We start from the raw sequence: 23,613 nt of genomic DNA on the forward strand, positions 1-23,613 counted from the left end.
AGGCTTCAATGACGATGAGTCTGGCGCGCAGATTGTTTGGCATTGCAAGGCGGGTCCTCTCCAAATCTTGTGTTCCTGTAGGAATAATGTCCGATTTTTGTAACGTAGTGATCCTCGGCTTCCACACCCAATAATGGCCGTCTTCCGCGTGTGAATGCGAAAAGCGGGGGTGTGCTTACATCCACACCCCTACCCGTATAAACGAGCCGCCTATTTAACGGGATGGGGATTTAGGTCCAAACCACATCTTCTCCTCTCCGCGAGTTATAATCAGAGCGCTTCCAGCAAAGGTCCATTCCAACATGGCCAGCCGTCATAGCTCCTCCCTTCGCCCCTCCGGTCCCATACCCCGGGACTGGGAGAGTTGCACCGTCCCGCATAGCAAGTTAGCGTCACTTAAGGCCAAGGGATTTCTCCCTCAGGCGTACATGGTCCCAGTCCGAGCCGGTCTCGTCACCTATAATGGCGGAAAACAAGCGGAGAGCACCCCCAATCCTTCTAAAGGAGAGCGGGTGTGCCTTGTCCCCTATCTAATAAGGGGATTGGGATTTCCAATTCATCCATTTCTCCGCGGGCTTCTGGAGTTCTACGGCCTCCAGCTGCACAATCTCACGCCCGCCTCCGTATTGCATATTGCGGGTTTCGTCGCCCTTTGCGAGCTATTTTTAGGCGTTGAGGCTCATTTCATGCTGTGGAAGAGGTTATTCTGCATGGTGCCCCGTTCTTAAAAGGGGTCTATATACCAAGTGGGCGGAGCCGAAGTATGGCGCATCGCCGGGACCGGATACCTATCCGGAACCCCAAAGAAGGCGTCCGAGGACTGGCCTTCGGAATGGTTCTATATAGATGACGTCCCGCTACCGGACCCTATCCGGGTCGGTCTCCTTGAGTTCAATAGTGCTCCATTGAAGAAACGCTTGAGCTGGCGTCCGCAGAGCTCTCAGAGAGAAAGCGACAGAGACGTCCTTTACCTGATGGGCCGGATAAGACTGTTGGCTCATTCCGGACTAACCATGATTGGAGTCATGGCCGCATGCATTATGCGGGGGGTGCAGCTGCTTCAATATAGAGGCCACCCCATGTGGGATTTCAACGGGGAGGATGACGCCACTCGTTACGGTCGTAAGGGGCCAGCCTCGACTGCCGCCCTGGTAAAGATCTTATCCTCTTTGTACAAGGGAGAAAAGGAGGAATTCCTCCGCGTCAATCCGCAGGCCGAATTTACTATGTACGATCCTCCAAGTTGGGTAAGTGAATAATTGTGCTTGCCCGTTTGTTTCATACTCCCATGGTTAGATATGTAGTCTAACGACTTCAATGTAGGAACTGCGACAGGTGGTAAAGGATATAAACAGCCGCCCTCCACAACCCGAGGACCCAGAACGGTCCCTCGATCCGGACTCCGAAGAGGATCCGGACATATCGGTGGAGCTTATCGATGGGGTGTTCCATCAGCTAAGCACGAACAATACCTTGGTAGCCATCACGGCTGATTACCCAGGGTTAATCCCGGCCTCCCAGGTGACAGAAACCGGAGCCTCATTCCCTTGAGAGAGGTTCCATTCTCACGTATTCCGGTGTTTCTGACGACAACCGTGTTTTGTAGGGGAGATTTCCGAGGCAGGAGGCCGAACCTGCGGCGGCTAGCCAACGAGGGGCCGTAGGGCCCCATGGGGCAAAAAGGAATGTAGTCTGGACTGAGATGCCGGCGCAAAGGTATAGCGCACCCTCTGTTTCCCTGGTGTTATTCTGTCCGGGCATATTAACGTTCGTGCTATCTTCAGAATGAATAGACCTCGCCGGACTATATCCGGAGAGGTTGCCAATCGCGCCTCCACCAGCCAGGCTCCAACGTCTGGCCAGGAAGCGGAGGCGAGAACAAGGCGCGCACCGGACGCTCCTCCGACGGAGGATGCGGACAGGCTGTCTGCCACAAATTCTGAAGTAGAGAGTGCCATGAACCACAGGCGTCGCCGAACAGTTCTACGCGACGCTTGTTTCTCCCAAGAGGCTTTAGATGCCTTTAATTCGGGAGATTCGTACCTCCGTGCCGCTCAAAATGGTTTAGCCAGAGCCACGGAGCAGTATGTAAAATACATACTGGTATGAAAATTTTGGTCAAATATATATATATACCAGTAGCCCCCGAGACTTGAAATCGTTAGAGAAACTGATTTAAGGATCATTTAATATGCAGCTTCTTACAGAGAAGAATACCGTACTGTCTCAGGAGCTGGAAAAGTGCAAGGCCCAACTAGAGGCCGCACTAGTCGCAGCAGGGGAGCCCAAAGAGACCCCCTCAGGTAAGATACACTTTGAAAGATTAGTATTGTGCGGTGTGGGTGCAAATCTGACAAATCATATTGCAGATGGCGCCGGACTAGATTCGGACAAGCAACAACTCTTACGCCGGCTAAAGGCCGGTGAGAGTATGTTGACAAAGGTGAGGCGAGAGAAGAATGATCTTCAGGATTCCAACACCAAGCTGGACGTCGAACTTGAAGATGTTCGTGGCCAGCTGTCGGACTCCACGAAGGAGAATCAGTGGCTTCGACACGGCATTTTTAGTAAGTGCTTGAACGAACTTTGAAAAAGGAGTTTGGTGGGGAAGTCGACTAACAGAGTAATGTCTGTAGGTATGCTCACAGGTCGTCCTGCAGAGGAGATGCCCGGTTCTACGGGTGACCTTATTCCCGAACTCATGCAACTGCACGAGCGAATTCGGCAGGCGATGCGAGGCGTTGCCCAGGCCTTATGGCCTGCCCACTCCATGCCCGAGGGCCTTGGAGAACTTGCGGAGAAGCTGAAGGGAGCTCGGCGACGCTTCTGGTTGTGGAAAATATCGGCCTGCCGACAAGGCGCTAGGGAGGCCTGGGCCATGGTGAAGACCCGTTTTACGAAGTCTGACCCAAACCACATGGCCGAGGTCGGACCAGTGGGGCCTGACGGGAAGGAGATCCCTGTAAGCTTAGTATACGGCCAAGTAGAGTTAGCCGCGAAGTATTCCCAGCAGGACTGTAAATTAGACAGCCTGTTAGATGGTATAGAAGAGGAATACAATCAGTCAGAGTGACAATGTAATTTTGAATTGACATGTGCAATGCCTTCTAGCCGGATTGTAGATCGTTTGTCGTTGCCGACCTTTTCGGTTCAACCTCGGGACCTGACGGTCCAGAGTGTGTCCGAATACCATAGCGGTTATATAAGAACCGTGGTATGCGTGGAGACCAGTCGTAGGGGTCATTAGTGCTTTATCAGACAAGTGCCCAACTAGTTATGTTATATTACATGGTTAGTAAGAAACATCTTCCAGAGAGAATAGTTCCGTTAGGGGTTCCTTTCGCTGGGAGGCATGCCCTAAAGTGCATGTCCGAACTGCGTAAAAAGACGCAGAAAAAAAGCATCTGGGGGTGCATAAAGTGAGTAAAAAGATCATCTTTTATCTCACCGACCGAATATTCCCTTAAGAACGCTAGCTTTCGGCTTCACCCAGTCTGAGGTACACATCCGGCTGACCCAGCAGTAACAATCGCAGAGGTGCTCTCTTTACCACCTAGCCAAACAATCGGGAATGTAGGGGTAAGCACAGGAGCCAGGCCACCTAGCTTGGCCAAAACTTAAGTCATATCGATGCATATAATGGTGAAGAAAAAGGTACATGCGGAAGTTTGACGCATGTGTTGGGCGTGAAGCCCGTATAAATAAGCTTCTATTAAAGAAGCCCCTAGGTTTAATGAACGCGAGTGGCGCGTCACTAGATGAGCCTTTAAGGGCTATAAAAGAAAAGAGGGGAAGGAGAGAAATGTAAGACAGAAAAAATGCAAAAAATGGACAGAGGAAGGAGACGAACACAGAGTCCGGCGCTAGGCATAGAATCTTCGGAGACGGGTGGCGTTCCACGGGTTCGGCTCGAGTCGGTTATCCGACGCATCTCGCAGGCGGTACGCCCCGCCAGTCAGGACTTGGTCAATTATGAATGGGCCTTCCCACTTGGGCTTGAGTTTGTCCTTTTTCTTATCCGGCAGGCGTAGAACTAGTTCGCCAACATTGTAATTTTGGCCCGTACTTCTCTGCTTTGATATCTTCGGGCCTGCTGTTGATAAAATGCGGAACGGGCTTTTGCCATGTCACGCTCCTCCTCCAGGGCATCCAAGTTGTCCTGCCAATTGAGCTCAGCTTCTCTTTCTTCGTACATGCGCACTCTAGGTGAGTCATGAATTATGTCGCAGGGCAGAACTGCCTCTGCGCCGTACACCATAAAAATGGTGTGTATCCGGTGGTGCGATTTGGCGTGATCTGCAGCCCCCATAGCACGGAGTCGAGCTCCTCTACCCAATGCGTGTTAGATTCCTTGAGGGACCGCACCAGTCTGGGTTTAATGCCACTCATGGTAAGACCATTTGCACGTTCGACCTGGCCGTTGGTTTGTGGGTGATAGACGGAAGCATAATCGAGCTTGATGCCCATGTTTTTGCACGAGAGTTTTACCTTGTCGGCGGTAAAGTGTGTACCGTTATCGGTTATGATGCTATGGGGGACGCCATAACGGTGTACAACTCCGGATATGAAGTCTATCACAGGTCCGGATTCGGCCGTTTTAACAGGCTTGGCTTCTATCCATTTGGTGAATTTATCCACCATGACCAGTAAGTATTTTTTCCTAGCGGTCCCACCTTTAAGGGGTCCGACCATGTGAAGCCCCCAGACTGCAAAAGGCTAGGTGATGGGTATAGTTTGGAGTGCGGTGGGTGGCATATGGCTTTGGTTGGCAAAAAATTGGCAACCAGCGCATCGTTGGACTAGGTCCTGAGCGTCTGCTCGGGCCGTCGGCCAATAAAAACCTGTACGGAAAGCCTTGCTAACAAGGGACTGAGCAGCGGCGTGGTGACCACCGAGTCCGGCATGAATTTTAGCCAGAAGGTTCCGCCCTTCCTCTTCGGAGATGCACCTTTGGAGGACTCCGGTAGTGCTTTTCTTATAAAGCTCTCCCTCATGGACTCTATAGGCTTTGGATCGCCGCACTATGCAGCGGGCCTTGTTTTGGTCCTCCGGGAGTTCCTGCCTAGTAAGGTAGGCTAGGAATGGTTCTTTCCACGGGGTGATGACCGCCATTATTACGTGGGATGAAGGTGTAATTTCATTGGCAGAGCCTCCAATTGTGTCAGATTGTTTGGTGTCGAGTGGTGCGGCTGGGTCCGGGCTGTTATTTGCGGGTTCCCCCTCCCATGCTACGGATGCCTTGAACAATCTTTCCAAAAAGATGTTGGGGGGGACTGCATCGCGTTTTGCTCCGATGCATGCCAGGATGTCCGCTGCTTGATTGTTTTCTCGGGCTATATGGTGAAACTCCAGCCCTTCGAACCGAGCTGACATTTTTAGGACCGCGTTGCGGTAAGCTGTCATTTTTGGTTCTTTGGCATCGAAGTCTCCATTTATTTGGGATATTGCGAGGTTTGAATCCCCGCGTACCTCTAGGCGCTGGATACCCATGGATACTGCTATCCAGAGACCATGTAGGAGGGCCTCATATTCGGCTGCATTGTTGGAATCCATGTACATGATCTGGAGCACATATTGGACTGTGTCTCCTGTGGGGGATGTCAGGACGACACCAGCCCCCAGTCCGGCCAACATTTTGGAGCCGTTGAAATGCATAATCCAGTTTGAATATGCGCCGTACTCTTTAGGGAGCTCGGCCTCCGTCCATTCTGTGACGAAGTCGGCCAAAACTTGCGATTTAATAGCTCGCCGTGGCTTATAGGTTATATCGAATGGGAGAAGCTCGATTGCCCATTTTGCAATCCGGCCCGTTGCATCGCGGTTGTTGATAATATCGTTTAGTGGCACTTCCGAGGCTACTATTATGGAACACTCTTGAAAGTAGTGTCGTAGCTTCCGGGATGCCATGAATACCGCGTATGCAATCTTTTGATAGTGCGGGTACCGTGATTTGCATGGAGTGAGGACAGTGGATACGTAGTAGACCGGCCTTTGAAGGGGGAATTTGTGTCCATCCGTTTCCCGCTCGACAACGAGCACTGCGCTGACAACTTGATGTGTTGCTGCAATGTACAATAACATTGGTTCGCCGGTGATTGGCGCGGCCAGGACTGGGTTTGTTGCCAATATGGCTTTTATTTCCTCAAGTTCGGCCGTGGCGGCATCCGTCCACTCGAAGTGTTCGGTGCGCCGAAGGAGGCGATAAAGGGGTAGTGCCTTTTCTCCCAAGCGGGAGATGAAGCGGCTTAAAGCCGCCACGCATCCGGTTAATTTTTGTATTTGTTTGAGGTCCTTTGGGATACCCAATTGTGACAAAGCTCAGATCTTGGCTGGATTTGCTTCAATTCCTCTATCGGATACAATCAAGCCCAAGAGCTTTCCGGCTGGAATGCCGAAGACGCATTTTTCCGGGTTGAGCTTGATGTCATATTGTCGGAGGTTATCGAATGTAAGCCTCAAGTCGTTTACTAGGGATTCGACATGTCTTGATTTGGCGACCACATCATCCACATACGCCTCCACTGTTTTGCTGATCTGGTTTGCCAGACATGTCTGGATCATGCGCTGATATGTTGCACCGGCGTTTTTCAACCCGAAGGGTATTGTGTTGAAGCAGAATGGGCCGTATGGTGTGATGAATGTTGTTGCAGCTTGGTCTGATTCTGCCATCTTGATTTGATGGTAACTGGAGTATGCATCGAGGAAACACAACGAATCGTGTCCTGCGGTGGCATCGATAATTTGATTGATACGGGGGAGGGGGAAGGGATCCTTTGGGCAAGCCTTGTTAAGGTCTTTAAAATCGACACACAGGCGCCAGGATTTGTCTTTCTTTGGTACCATCACCAGGTTTGCTAGCCAGTCCGGATGTTTTATTTCTCTAATGAATCCGGCCTCCAATAGCTTGGCTAGCTCCTCTCCCATAGCCTGTCTCTTGGGTTCGGAAAAACGCCGAAGGGCTTGTTTGACAGGTTTGAATCCTTTTAGGATATTTAAGCTGTGTTCGGCCAGCCTGCGTGGGATCCCTGGCATGTCTGAAGGGTGCCAGGCGAAAATGTCCCAGTTCTCTCGTAGGAACTCTCGCAGTGCGGCGTCTACATCAGGGTTCAGTCGTGCCCCGATGGAAGCTGTTTTATTGGGGTCCGTTGGATGGACCTCGAATTTGACTATTTCGTCAGCTGGCTTGAAGGATGTGGATTTGGGTCTCTTGTCGAGTATCACATCATCCCTATTAACCGTGGAGCGCAGCGCAGTCAGTTCCTCGGCCGCTAAGGCTTCGGATAGTGCCTCAAGGGCTAATGCGGCCGTCTTGTTTTCGGCGCGGAGTGCTATGTCCGGATCACTAGCTAGAGTGATAATTCCATTCGGCCCGGGCATCTTAAGCTTCATGTACCCGTAATGGGGTATTGCTTGGAAGATTGTGAATGCTTCCCGCCCTAGTAAAGTGTGATGTCCGCTCTTAAATGGGGCCACCTGAAACGTGACTTCTTCGGACCTATAATTATCCGGCGTGCCGAACACCACATCTAGCGTGATTTTTCCTGTGCAGCGCGCTTCCCGACTGGGGATTATTCCTCTAAAGGTTGTGCTGCTTCGCTCGGTGCGGTTCCAGTCTATTTCCATTTTTTGAAGGGTTTCCTCATAAATGAGGTTCAGTCCGCTGCCTCCATCCATGAGCACCTTGGTGAGGCTAAAGCCGTCCACTATGGGACTGAGGACCAATGCGGCTGGTGCTTGGGCTGTTCGGAATCTAGGTTCATCACTTGCGTTGAAGGTAATAGCAGTGTCGCTCCATGGATTTATTGTTGCAACTTGATAGACTTCGGCGAGGCTGCAGAGTGTTCTTTTTCGCATATTGTTTGATGCGAAAGTCTCGAAGACTGTGAGAACAGTACTGGTGTCCTCGAGCTGGCTTTCTGCGGCCTCCAGGATTAAGAGGTCCTCGCCAATTTTGGCCACCTGCCGAAGTATCCAACATGCTCTAAGGCTGTGAGTTGGTGTGGCGTCCTCTGTACTGTCAATTCTACAGGGTCCATCAAGCCATCTTTCCAGTACGGTTCCACGCCCTGTAGAGGGTTTTGGCTTTTTGGTGTTTATCCCGGGTGTCCTATGATGATGCACCCTCTTAGTTCAGACGGGATTACTATTCAAGGTCGGATTATCCCAAAATTTTATTTCGGTTTTCCAGGCGCTTTCCATCGCACAGTATTTTTGTACTATGGACGCCAAGTTAGCGAAGCGTGTAATATCACGACGACTTACGGCGTTAAGGATTCCCTCGTCCATGCAATTACTGCAAAAAATAGAGATTGCGTCCCCCTCGCGGCAATCCTTTATCCTGTTCATAACCAGGAGGAATCTGGCCCAGTAATGATGTACTGTTTCCTCGGGCCTCTGCCTGATTTGGGAGAGATCGCTTATGTTCGGGTGGGCGGGTGTCGTTGAATCTGCAGCCTCACCCAATCCAAGATTCGGAGGCCGTAGAGTTTTCGAACTCTGAAGTTTGGGTTCTTGGACATTGTCCAACGAATCTAGCCCGTTGCCTGATCCTAAGCTCAGGTCTTGAGTTACATCCTCCTCTCCGCGGGTATCCCGCTTGGAGGAATCGGGAATTCGGACGTAGCTAGTCCTTAAAATAGATGAAGGGTCGCCACACTGCGCCTCTACCACGACAACATGGTGGGTGACTTGGGGAGAGTTAATTTCTCTCAGATCGGGTTTAAGCCCAACCTGGTCGTAATCCGTAGCGACCCCCAGGCTGGCGATGCGATCCAAGAGCTCGTTTATGGAAGAGAGCTCCATTGGTTCTAGCTGCTCGACGAGTTCCGAGCTGACGTGTAGGTTCCTTTTGATGACCCGAGAGGTCACCGTCAGCGCGACAATCGAACAGGCGGTCATGAGGAAACCACCTAGCCGGAGGGTTTGGCCGACAGCCAAGGCTCCCTTAGCAATGGCGCCGTCTTTAAAGACGGGAGGAGGCATCCTTCCTGATTGTGACGGCACAGAGGAACTCTCAATGAAAGCACCAATGTCGGTGTCAAAACCGGCGGATCTCGGGTAGGGGGTCCCAAACTGTGCGTCTAGGCCGGATGGTAACAGGAGGTAGGGAACACTTTGTTTTACCCAAGTTCGGGCCCTCTCGATGGAGGTAATACCCTACTCCTGCTTGATTAATGTTGATGATATGGGTAGTACAAGAGTAGATCTACCACGAGATCAAGGAGGCTAAACCCTAGAAGCTAGCCTATGGTATGATTGTTGTGTATGGAGTTGATTGCCTACGGACTACAACCCTCCGGTTTATATAGACACTGGATAGGGTTAGGGTTACATGGAGTCGGTTACAATGGTAGGAGATCTTGAATATCCGCATCGCCAAGCTTGCCTTCCACGCCAAGGAAAGTCCCATCCGGACATGGGACGAAGTCTTCAATATTGTATCTTCATAGTCCAGGAGTCCGGCTGAAGGCATAGTCCGGCTACCCGAACACCCCCTAATCCAGGACTCCCTCACCCCCTCTAGTCGATATAACGCACTTTCAATTGGTATCAGAGCAAGGTACTCCCTTGTTTTGTGTGATTCGGTTTAACCACCTGGAGTTTTAGCTATATCGACTGCAGGGATAATTAAAGTCTCTGCTGCGTGCCCCGTCTTTGATGGAATTGAATATCCCTACTGGAAGAATAAGATGCGCATGCATCTTGAAGCCATTGACGTCGACCTATGGTATGTCGTCAAGAACGGTGTTCCCAAGGCTGGAGAAGGTGTCACTGCTGCTGACGTCAAGAAGTTCGTTCAACTGGACTCTACTGCCAAGAATATCATCTGTGGTCATCTGACCAAAGGACAATATGGCCGCGTGAGTGCTTTGGAAACATCTAAGCTAGTCTGGGACTGGCTCTCCAAGGTCAACGAAGGCGTCTCAACCCAGAGAGATCAGAGAATCAGTGTCCTTCGCAACCTCTTCAACCGCTTCAAGAGAAATGACAATGAGAATGTCCAGCTCACGTTTGATCGACTCACTGACATCACGAATGAGCTTCAAGCCCTCGGCGCTACTGAGATCACCAAGCATGAAGTCGTCAAGACACTCCTGAGATCACTTGATAGTTCGTTTGACACCCTAGCCCTGATGATTCAAGAACGTCCTAATTTCAAGACACTCGATCCATATGACATACTTGAGAGGCTCAACACACATGAGTTTCAGCTTTCTGAGAAAAGAGATATCTATGGTCCCAACTATGGGCGAACTCGTGCCTTGAAGGCAAAAGCTGTCTCCTCATCTGAAGAAGAATCTGACAGCAGTTCTGATGATCCTGAAGACATTGGAAATGAGCTTGCTATGTTTGTGAAGAAGTTCCAAAAATTCACCAAGAAGAAAGGCTTCAGAAAGTCTTCACGATCAAGCTCAAGGAATGATGAAGCTTCTGCTCATGACTACAAGAAGAAAACATGCCACAAGTGCAAGAAACCTGGCCACTACATCTCTGAGTGTCCGCAGTGGGACATTGAGAACAAGAAGAAAAAGAAGAGCAAGGAGTATGATTCTGATGACAAGAAGAAGAAGAAATACTCAAAGTCTTCTTCCAAGTCCTCCTCAAAGTCTTCATCACACAAGAAGAGCTCATCTGGCAAGGCACATGCGTTTGTTGGCAAGGAAATGGATTCAGAGGAGGAGTCCGCTTCTGAGGAGGCGGAGGTGGAGTCCGAGGAGGAGTCCCATTCTGGCGTTGCGAGTCTGGCTACGGCATACGTTGCCAAGTCCATCTTCAACACTGAAGACAATGACTCCATCACCAACACCGATGCAAATGACAAGGACTACTCCGCTCCTACCTACTGCTTCATGGCACGCGGTGCCAAGGTAAACACACGCACTACTCACTATCAAACATCTAGTGACGATGACTCTGATTGTGGTTCCAAACCCAGCTACAAAACACTCGCTAAAATTGCAACTGACCAACATAAAACCATGGAACACATTCAAAAACTGTTAGACAAAAGCGATGATCTGTTAGACGCTGAAATGACTCGATCTCAGTCCTTAATTGAAGACATAAAAAATCTTCACGTTAAGTATGAGGAACTTGAAAGTCGTCATGAAACGCTCTCAAAAGCTCATGAAAGGCTTTCCTATGATTATCTTCAAAGGAAGCAAGATCTTGAGAAATTGAGAGCGGCTCATGAAGATCTTCAAAAAGAAAATGAGTCGCTTCGTGCCAAATAGATCAGTTCAGCTCAGGAAGGATTTGAACCACCATGTCTTAAATGCATTGAGAGTGATAATGCTACTTCTGTTGCTGAATGTTCTACTGCTGCTATTGTTGCAATATCTTCAACTGTTGAGGTGGGAACTAACCCCTCTGCTGAGGATACCACTGCTATTGCTGATGACAATGCTAGGTTGAAGACATTGCTTGAAACAGGGATGTACAAAAGTCTCAAAGGGCATCAGACACTATGTGATGTCCTCAAAAGGCAGGTCCTGAACCGAAACCCTAGGAAATAGGGTGTTGGGTTTGTAAGGAAAATGAATGTTGATGGCTCTTACTGGAAACCTGAGCAGTACCCCAAAACCACATGGGTTGCAGCAAAGGAACCTTCAGCAGATCCATCCACTCTATCTGGCTTCACTTGTGCTAACCCCATTGTCATTGATGAATCCTTTGATGCAAACTATAAACTGTTTAAGAATCAGAATGGTAAAGTGTTTGCCAGGTTATTGGTACTAACTGCAGGAATGGACCGCCTATGAAGAAGATGTGGGTGCCCAAAAAGTGTTTGGAGAATCTTCCTGTGAATGTCATCATGACACCACAGGTGAAGAAGACAAACCCCAGACCACAGGCTTCATACGGTCCAAAGGCTTCATACAGATAGAGGACTCACCGGAGTCAAACTAACGCAAATGTTTTGCAGGGAAGCCATACTCAGGCCTATGAATATGAGCGCGGTTCATCAAACCGCCATGTTCATAAGACCAAGAACTATTTTGCTTAATCTTATGAATACTATTGTCCTCCTGCAAGACTTTTCGCTAGGGCTGCAAAGCCAAAGTTCTCAGATGCTGCACTTAGACTCATTGCTTCGAAGCAACCCTTGAAGATGTGGGTGGCTAAGAAAGCTTAACTCTCTTTTGCAGGGAAGGGTCTCCAGCAGAAAACCAAAATCGTCTGACGCTATTGCTAGGGACCTTAAACATCTTGTAGGGTGCAAGATCAAATGCCTAAATGGTCTTATTATGTACTTCGTTCCTGAATCGCTCGCTACTCGCCCTATCAGTCCAAATCTCGATCTAAGCTTTCATAACCCACTGGTTCATCAAATGTTTTGGCTTCACAATTCTCTTCGTGAGGCCTATCCCCCTAACTGCACTGTAGGGTACGACACCAGTAGCTTCAGAATGGATTATTGATAGTGGGTGTACCAATCACATGACTGGCAAGAGAAGCCTTCTTATGGACTCAACCTTACGTCCATCCGACAAGAGTCACATCACATTTGCTGACACTGGTAAAAGTAAGGTATTGGGTCTAGGTAGAGTTGCAATCTCAAAGGATCAACACATGGATAAAGTCATGCTTGTTGAATCCCTTGGTTTCAACTTAATGTCTGTCTCAATGCTTTGCGATTTAAACATGATCGTGATGTTTGGAAAATATCGTTGCCTTGTTCTAATGGAATCTGACAAGTCTCTAGTGTTTGAAGGGTATAGGAAAGATGATTTGTACGTGGTAGATTTCTCAGCAGGACCACAACTTGCCGTATGTCTTCTGGCAAAAGCTTCAGAATGCTGGCTCTGGCATCGGAGGCTAGGGCATGCTGGCATGAGGAACCTCCACACCCTTGCAAAGAAGAAGCATGTCATAGGCATCGAGGGCGTCAAGTTCAAGAAAGATCATTTATGCGGTGCCTGTGAAGCAGGAAAGATGACGAGGGCAAAGCATCCCTCGAAGACAATCATGACAACAACTCGATCCTTCGAACTGCTCCACATGGATCTTTTCGGTCCCACTCATTACTCAACTCTTACTACTACTGCTTGTCTCTATGGCTTTGTCATTGTTGATGATTATTATAGATATACTTGGGTGCACATAATCCTCTACAAGACTGAAGTGCAGGATGTCTTCAGATGCTTTGCCAATCGAGCAATGAACAATTATGGCGCCAAGATAAAGCACATCAGAAGTGACAATGGCACTGAATTCAAGAACACTGGCCTTGATACATATCTTGATACTTTGGGCATCACACATGAATTCTCAGCTCCGTACACGCCACAGCAGAATGGCATCGTCGAACGCAAGAACAGAACACTCATTGAGATGGCCCGAACGATGCTTGATGAATACAAGACTCCAAGAAAATTCTGGCCTGAAGCCATTGATACTGCATGCCATACAATCAATCGTGTTTATCTTCACAAGCTTCTGAACAAGACATCTTATGAGCTCCTTACTGGCAAGAAGCCAAATGTCAGTTACTTCAGAGTATTTGGCGCCAGGTGCTGGATCAAGGATCCACATCACACTTCAAAATTTGCACCAAAAGCACGTGAGGGTTTTATGCTTGGATATGGAAAGGATTCGCACTCCTACAGAGTCTTCAATCTCTTTCATTATAAAGTGGTTGAAACAGTGGATGTGCAGTTCGATGAGACTAACGGTTCACAAAGAGAGCAACTGCCAAATGTGCTAGATGAAGTTCCATCTAGTGAATCAATCAAACTTATGGGAACTGGAGAAATCATACCCTCTGAAGCTCAACCTGAAGAGGAACTTATCATCTCCGCACCTGATCAACCTGAAGACAATGCTCAGCCTGAAGACAATCCCTCTAACAATGACAATGATCAGTAAGAACAAAATCTTCGCCCTGTACATCCTCGTGTTGCAAATGAAGTGCAGATTGAGAGAATAATTGATAGCATCAATGCACCTGGTCCGCTCACTCGTTCAAGGGCAACACAGCTAGCAAATTTCTGTGGGCACTTCGCATTCGTCTCAATAACAGAACCCAAGAAAGTTGAAGAAGCCTTCATGGAACCTGAATGGATTCAAGCTATGCAAGAAGAGCTTCAACAGTTTGAGCTGAATAATGTATGGGAACTGGTTAAGCGTCCTGATCCTCGGAAGCACAATATAATAGGCACCAAATGGATATATCGCAACAAGCAAGATGAGCATGGTCAAGTTGTCAGAAACAAAGCTCGTCTCGTTGCTCAAGGATATACTCAAGTTGAAGGGATTGACTTTGATGAAACATTTGCTCCTGTTGCTCGACTTGAAGCCATACGCATACTGCTGGCCTATGCAAATCATCATAACATACTTCTATATCAAATGGATGTGAAGAGCGCTTTTCTCAATGGCAAGATTGAAGAAGAAGTGTATGTTGCACAACCGCCTGGCTTTGAAGATCCAAAACATCCTGACATGGTATACAAGCTCAACAAGGCACTGTATGGCCTCAAACAAGCCCCTCGGGCTTGGTATGACACACTCAAACACTTCCTGAAGAGCAAAGGCTTCACACCTGGTTCCCTCGACCCCACTCTCTTCACGAAGACATATGATGGTGAACTGTTTGTGTGCCAAATATATGTGGATGACATTATCTTCAGCTGACCAATCAGAAATACAGTGAAGAATTTGGATATATGATGCAAGAGCAATACCAAATGTCCATGATGGCAGAGCTGAAGTTCTTCCTTGGTCTTCAAATACGACAGCAACGCAACGGCATCTTTATATCTCAAGAGAAGTATCTCAAAGATTGCCTGAAGAAGTTCGGTATGCAAGACTGCAAAGGCTTCACGACGCCAATGCCAGCCAAACATCATCTGGGTCCCGACGACAATGGTAAAGAGTTCGATCAAAAGGTATGCCGCTCCATGATTGGTTCTTTACTTTATCTATGTGCATCTAGACCATATATTATGCTTAGTGTTTGCATGTGTGTTCGATTCCAAGCGGCACCAAAGGAATCGCATCACTTAGCTGTGAAGCGAATTCTTTGATATTTGGCTTACACCCCAACTCTAGGATTATGGTATCCAAAGGGCTCAGAGTTTGATCTAGTTGGATTCTCAGATGCTGATTATGCTGGTGACAAGGTGGATCGCAAGTCTACATCAGGCACATGTCATTTTCTGGGACGATCACTTGTATTTGGTCTTTAAAGAAGCAGAACTGTGTATCTCTCTCCACTGCTAAATCTGAATACATTGCTGCTGGATCTTGCTGCGCTCAGCTTTTGTGGATGAAGCAAACACTCAAAGACTATGGCATTCATCTGAAGCAAGTGCCACTCTACTGCGACAACGAAAGCGCCATCAAGATTGCCAACAACCCAGTTCAGCACTCGAAGACAAAGCACATTGAGATTCGTCATCACTTTCTCAGAGATCATGTTGTGAAGGAAGATATTGATATCATACACGTCAACACTGAAGAGCAATTGGCAGATATCTTCACCAAGCCCTTGGATGAGAAGAGATTTTGCAAGTTATGGTGTGAGCTAAATATCTTGGAATCCTCAAATGTCCTGCGATCAAGCACACATCCTAACACTTATGCATATTGATGACTTAGATGTGCAACACACGAAGTAAAGTATATCTTCAATCAATGAAGACATGCATTCTAAGTGTGAATACATTAATGATGAATTTGACTTCGGAGCGCCACGATAATTGTGCGCCGTGTCTGGGTTTAATACTTCCTATACTGTGGGTAACGCCACCACCAAATGTTCTGTTTGAAGTGTTTCACTCATGGCGTTACATTTGCTATGTCTTCACATTTGGTCTGGCTTCAATCTCAACATGTCTTCATGATTATCTTCACTATGTTGATTATATATATATATACTAGTGTTCTGTCCTCTACAACATTCACTTATAGCTATGTCTTCTTGTTGAATCTTTTGAACTAAGTGAATGTGATCGGACCCTAACCTCTCTATGCTTTCTATCTCAAACTCCATCTCTCCAAATCATATGCATTCTCTTGAAACTGTCAAATGTCTTCTTTGCGTCCTTGTCAGCAGAAGATACAGAGACAAACATTAAGTCCGCTTTCAATGCTAATTCCTTCACCTGAAACCCGGAGAAGTGGGAACGACCACCCGACAATCCAGGCGTGCATGGGACGTGGAACAACCTCCGATATGCTGCATGATGGCCACGTGTTCCTCAGATGTGAATCGCCAGGGGCACCTGTGTAATAACACTGAACCGCCCTTGTCCCTATAAATACACGCCACACCACAGTCATTATCTCTTCTTCCACTCTCGCACGAACCCTAGCGCCACCGCTAGCCCTCAACGACGCCGACGACGAAGCGCTTAGCTGCCGCAACCTCTCCGATGTCGTCTTCACGCCGATCGCGGACATCGTCTTCTCCATCGTCGTCGTAGGTGTCCTCCATCGCCAAGTTAGGGCACGAACGATCGAACTGCTTGGCCTCCTCTTCCACTCCGTCTAGCAGTTCCTTGTGTGGTAAATAAAAACCTCCTTTTTACGACCCCTTTGATCCTACAGATTCGTCACTTTCTACCACAAGTGGTTTTTGTTCACACATGTTGGATCCACTTCATACTGCATCTCATAATATGCCTAGTATATTTACTTATGCTTCACAAAGTAGTTAGATTCCTCACTTGTACTGATCCGTGGATTCGTACAAACCTGGAACCAACTCCTTATCTATGAGTGAATGTCTTCGCACGATGAGGTCAATGTCTTCTAAACTGATTTATCTTCAAAATCTTCTGAGAATGCATATGACCTCTTCCCCTTCCCTCGCACCTTAATGCTGTCACTGGTACATGTTCGTGGGAGAATCCCTTGGTTCTCATAGTCTGCATTCATTTGCAGAATTCTTACAGTATCATATAAATTCTCCCGAAGCCAGTTCCTGTTTGTCCAGCAAGCAAAAGCCTTTGAAACCTTTGAACGTGTTGAAGCCATTCAGTTTGAAGTTCATGGCTGCAGAGAAATCAGTAAGGAAGGGTGGCAGACAGCGTCGTGGGGGGACATCAAGAGATTTGCCTGATGACCTCTCAGAGCTTTACAAGACAGATCCTGAAGAGGATTACAATCAGTGCAAGACCCGAATCCAATGGATCCGAAGATATTGGGCAGAACAATGGTTCAAATACCGGTTTGTGACCCAGGAATATGCTGAGAAAAATGCCATCAAGTGACCGTGGGGAGACATCCTATAAAATAATCTTCAACCCAGGTCTAGAGAAGAAGCCATTGAACAAGGCTTCTATCCCTGCATGGTCCGTGGGCCACAGCCTGCAGATGCACACCCATCATCACTACTATGGTGTCGTGACGACAATCTGTTCAAGCGCAACTTCCAGTTTGCCAAGAACTCAACGAAGCAGAACAAGAAGTCTTTGGGATTAGACTTCAACCCTGGTCCCTCTGCTCCCCATGCCGATGGAACTCGCGAAGCTGAACCCAATCTTCTTGGGCCCTTCTACAACTTGGAAGGTCTCATCACTCATATCGTGGTTCAAGGGACAGCCGTGAATGAGCCTGCAGATGACGCTGAATCAGATGAAGCGCCTGCAGCACCGAAGGCAAAGAAGTTGAAGCAGCCTAAAGCTTCAAAGCCTGCCTCTGCACCAAAAATCTCACGGGCGAAGCCACTGGCTACTGCACCTCCTGAAGACAGTGTGCAGTCTGAAGATTTGTCACGCATCTCCAAGCCCCAGAAAGTCAAGATGCCTCTGCCACACACCGGCCAAGAACTAACTGCTGCTGCTATTCCGCGCAATGATGCCATTGATCTGTCTAGTGATGAAGATCTTGCAGATGACGCTCTTGAGCAACTGATCAAGAGCAAAGAAGAAGCAGAAATCTTCAATGATCTACCTCTCTTTGACGTGGCAATCATCCACAACTTCATTGATGAGTGGTTTGACATGCCCAACCTCAGCTTCGAAGATCTGCAACTTCCAATTGGCCTCAGTGTTGCCTTCCATGGCGCCATTGCTTCAGAGCTAGCTCTAGCTCAGTGCATCGTCGAACTGAAGCAAAAGATTGACTTTGAGAAAGCTCAGTTCAAGAAGCATATGGCCAAGCTCAGCGTGCAAGAGGTGAAAAACTTCAAGATTATGCTGCACGAGCTCAAAGAAGCCTTTCTCAAGAAACATGCAGAAGCTTAGGGTTCTCATGAGCGCATGAAGAGCCTAGCTGACAAGTGTGTGCAAGGCTACGACGAGGCTGAGAAGCGCAAGGCCCTTGGGCGTCCGGGCATTGATCCCAGGATGGCTGCTAAGCAGAAGAAGAAGCCCACTATGGCCGAACCCAACGCACCAAGGCAGGAAGCAGATCCCATTGTCTTCCCAACTAGCATGACTGGCTCGAAGCCAAAGGCCAGGTCAACTGCTTTAGAACTGAAGAAGACGAGGACTGCTGAGGCTGAAGCCAGAAAAAGGAAACATTCTGAAGCCTCTGATGCTGCTCCCTCCAAGAAGAAGCGGAAGACCAAGAAGGAACGGGCTGCTCCCACAGAGCCCTTAATTGTTGAACCCATCTCCATGGTTCGCCCTGCCACTGAACTTCAAGAGCGCCAACTGACTGTCCATGAGCCTGCTTTCACAGAGGCTCACGCAACTGAAGACTTTCCAGCAGCTGATCCTACTGTTGCTGAAGACATTGGTCACCATGACAATGTTGAAGATAATGTAGTCCTTCCTCAGATCGAGCACCAACAGGTATTATCGCCTGTGCTTACGCACAACGAACTCATCAGCATTGGTCGTCCCTTGACGCCAATTGCTCAGGATACAACATGGGTTGATCACCCACAAGCACAAAAAGAAGATGACTTTGAGGCCCAGCCAACTCCATCTCCACAGGCGTCACCAGCGTTACGCAGGCTTCGCAAAGGACCAAGGCCTCCAGTCTCTGAGTCTGAAGCTAAAGCTGCTGAAGACATTCTGGCTGCATCAGCCGATGACACCCAAGAAGAAGAACATGTCCCCACTCCCCCAACTACTGACGAAGCTGTTCTTGCGGAGAACGTGTCTGTGCCCGACCCTCCAGCTCATCAAGTGGAGGTAGAAAATCTCGAGGCTGCCACCACCAACACCAATGAAGCCACTGACGCAGTCATGGCTGAAGCAAATGTGGAGCCTACACCAACACAAGAACCAGAAGTCAGCGAAGCCAATGATGCTACTGCTTCTGTTCCTGCGCCTGCTGCTGGTCCTCAGTTTGACTATCATGTTGAGCATAGGCCTTAGGTACAGAAGATAATTCCAAGGTTGCCCAGGTTTCCAGGTCCTGCATCAGCACCTGGATCCTTCAATGTCAACGGCTTCAAAGCAGACAACACTTTCTTCAATAGCTCCAAGAACCCCTACTCAAGGGAAAGAATATCTTCTGATCGGTTCTGGAGCTATCCGCAGCGAAGCTATTACTCCTGCATTCTGTACAATCAAGGTCGCATCTTCCCACATAAGCGTCTTGACACCGAAGCAATAGCTGGTCTGCCCTGTCTGGAAGAAGCTCTGGATTGCTTCAAAGAGGTTGGATTGTTGCCGTTTGTCACCGACCAAGAGAACTGGAATGAAGAGTTGCTGCTCCAATTCTATGCCACACTTCACATCCGTGGGTACAACAGAGATCCGAAGACTTGGGTCCTGGAGTGGATGACAGGAAATGTTCATCACGAAGCCAAAGCCTTTGATATCATTGAGCTCACTGGTCTGCCCACTCCTGGCGATCTCTACGAACCTGGTTGTCAGCTTCATAGTGAAGCTATGGAGAGCATCTTTCAAAAGCCTGAACCAAACATGAGTCAGATGCTTAGTATGATGAAGCCCTTGCCACAAGATGCTGCATATCCTAAGGAGTTCTTTGTTGAAGACCTTGAGTATCTGCCAAGGACTATCTATCACATCATAAGGCGAACTCTCTGGCCCATCAAAGGACATTCTCCACATGCCAAGCTGGAAGGTGCAATGAAGACTTTGGTCTTCTATATTCTTCATGGCAAATGCTTCAATGCACAAGACTTCTTCATCTGCCAACTTGCTGCATCAGGCTCTGATCTCTTTGGCTTGAAGTTCTATGCTCCATGGATAATGCGGCTGATTAAACTCCACTCTGCTATCTCATACCAGCCATCTGCTCGCAATCATCGGATCTTTCTGCCTGATGTGGATATGTCCGTTGAAGCCATTTATCCTGAGCCTGCCAAGGAGCCTCTTAGTCTTCAGAATGCGGAGCATCAAAGTTTCTCTCGGAACATTAAAGGAGTTGAAGCAGTCACTCGTGTTTATCCTCTAGCTAGAACTACACGTGCACCTCATTGTGCCCTCACTGAAGCCACCGAAAGCACTATTGCCCAACGACCCAAGAAGCGATCTCGTGTTCTCAATGACCGAGAGCTTCCGGTGGCTCTTCATTAGAAACAGGATAGGCATCATGACTGGCTGAAGCGCCAAATGCAAAGCCTCTTGGTGGATGTTAACCGCATTCACAATCTTGCCACCAAGAATGCCTTTGTTGCCCATGAAACCTCTCGACGCACATGGAAAGGGCTGATGCTTATGTGCTCTGAAGATGATCTGCAAGAGGATGGCTTCTCTGAACGCTTCAAGTTTGACTCCACACCTCCTCGAAGGGCAGTGCTGCGACGAACTCCATCTCTTGAAGACTCTGAGTTCTCTTCCTCTGCGGCAACTATGAATGCTAGAGTGATCGAGGACGAAGATGATGCTACTTCACCGCCCCTTCCTTCAGCATGCTTCGACACTGCTCCCAGTTCTTCTGCACCGCCGAACACCACCGATGACCCTGCTGCTTCACCTACTCTTCATGGGAACGAGTAGATGCTCTATGTCTTCAACCTTTTTGGTCCTTACTGACAAAAGGGGGCGAAGCATATGAGTTTGATAGCTTCAAGCGGGTCCACATGGGCGGTTGCTTTATATTTTGCCTAGTGTTTACAACTCTTGTTTTGATACATAAACTCGATGGTCGTCTGCTACTTATTTGCTACTTTGTGATGCGATGAAAAATTCCGCATGTGCGACGATAAATTCCGCACTTAGATCATTTTGCAGATGTCCATTTTCCATTATTCATGTCATTATCTTCACATACCTTCACATGCATAATGAATTGTCATCATAAGTTGAAGAGGATCTCCACGAGTACAACCTGCCATGTGCATTTGCATTCCAAAAGCAAATTACTTATATGCACATCTTCAGGGGGAGCCTTTGCAACTTATGACGACAATTCCTTATCCTTTACAATTTCACATATTATATTCCCCATTGAAAACTTCAACTAGTTTGTCATCAATCACCAAAAAGGGGGAGATTCTAAGTGCATCTAGTGCCACCCCTAGTTGGTTTTGGAGTATTGACGACAAACCTAGTTGAGGGACTAATGTGTTTGTGAGAATTGCAGGATAACACAGGTAGAAGTCCCTCATTGATTCGGTTTTCCTACCAGAGATGACCCCTAAAAATGTACGAAGACATTGATGTCAAAGGTGGTATGTGAAGATATTCACATTGAAGACTATGACAAGAGAAAACATCGCATGAAGCCTATGGAGCTCGAAGACTCAGATCTTTCGTAGTTCTTTTTCTTCTTTATTGAGTCATAGGAACCACCGTACTGTTAAGTGGGGTCCAAGAGAACCAGTCAGAATGACTGAAGTGATGCTTAACCAAAACCTATGTCTTCGAGTGAAGACTATGAGAGCAAATCTTGTCCAGAGTCGGACAAGTCAGCTTTGCTTGTAGCCCAAGTAAAGTTGCCGTGTGTGTTTGAAATCTGACCGTTGGAACACGTGTCAGTTCCTTAGTGACCCATGGTCATTTCGGACAAATCAGGTCGGGTTGCCTAGTGGCTATAAATAGCCCACCCCCTACAACCATAAACGGTTGACTGCTCAGAGTTAGAGTACGGCTTTTGTCGTTTGAGAGCAACCCACCTCGAAGCCTTTGAGAGAGAATTCCTTGTGAGGATAAAACCCTAACCACCCAGAGCCAAAGAGTGTTAGGCATCACTTAAGTCTTCCTGTCTGTGTGATCTGAAGACTTATTACACTTGAGGACTATGAATCCTCTAGCCGGTTAGGCATCGCGTTCTGAGCATCCAAGAGTAATTGTGGATCGCTGGTGAACGAAGTCTGTGAAGGTTTGGGAGTCTACCTTGAAGACTTACCAGAGTGATTGGGTGAGGTCTGTGTGACCTTAGCTCAAGGGGAATACGGTGAGGACTGGGTGTCCTGAGCTGCGTGTTCAGGACTGGGTGTCCGGGACTGTGTGTCCTCAGGTTTAAATACCTAGCCGCCCTAACCAGACGTACAGTTGTCACAGCAAGTGGAACTGGTCCAACAAATCATTGTCTTCAACGAGTCACTGGTTTCATCCTTCCCTTCCCTTTACTTACTGTTGGTCCTTGTGAAGTCATTGTATGATTGCACTATCTTTTGTCTTCACTGAGTGACTGCTTGTTCTGATTGGCTTCATAATATCTTCCTACCTGATCCTTACTACCTAGCTGCTATTAGTCATTGTGCTTTCACTTCATTGAATACTTGACTATGGTTTGCCTAGTGTAGTCTACCTTCCGCTGCATGGTAATAGGTTTATTTCTATCGTTTGTCTTCGAAACTTCCACGTTTTGAAGACTTTCATAAAAATCGCCTATTCACCCCCTCTAGTCGATATAACGCACTTTCAAATATGAACTTGGCAAAATGAAAGCACTTGGATGAGACTCCGGTTAGAAGAGGAATATAGACACAACACTCAGGTTAAAACAAGATAGATAGGGAATAAGAATGATATAATTTGGACAACACTCCGACTGTAAATGGAAGGAATTGAACATGATCTTGACAAAACAAGATGATGGGTTGAAGATAGCAACATCACAATGCCTCCGGAACAAATGTAATAATGGAATCAAAAGAACAGAGGAGAAAACAACATCTTCTACCTCAAATGAGCTTGAAAAAGCATCTTTAGGAGAAGGGTCGAACGGAGTTGTTGGAAAACCCACAATGAAAAGAGTAAGCTTGTTGTGGGCTTATGAAAAACATCTCGAAAATTGAGGTGAAATTTTGCCACTAGCGGAAACACCATATTGAATTGACATTAACAAGGAGATGAGAAGCTTATTTCACCGGGAGGATAAATGAAGAACTTGGGTCATTTATGAGCACCATAAATAGCAAAAATCCTTAGGGAAAGCTTTAGGTGAAAAATAACCCAAGATAACTCCAATGAAGAGGTTGATTGGTTGAAAAGATGTCTTGAGCAAAGAGAAAAAGATGGATTTAGATATGTCACTCTTGAAAACTTGTGAATCATGAAACACGGAGGGAAATTATCAACAATAACATAACACCACCTCAAAAGATGAGATATGAAAGAATTGCACTTCGGAATGCAAGATGAAGAATGCTTGAACTCCTCAAAACAAGACATGTGTTGAATACCATGTTTAATTTAGAGTATAGCTTGACGAATCATAACTTCGAGAGAAATATTGAAGAATGAATGAAGAATGAAAGAAATCCTTGATGAGCCACCATGTTGAGCCCCCATG

The sequence above is a fragment of the Triticum aestivum genome, chromosome 3A, assembly GCF_018294505.1.
Source record: "Triticum aestivum cultivar Chinese Spring chromosome 3A, IWGSC CS RefSeq v2.1, whole genome shotgun sequence".
NCBI classification, from domain to species: Eukaryota; Viridiplantae; Streptophyta; class Magnoliopsida; order Poales; family Poaceae; genus Triticum; species Triticum aestivum.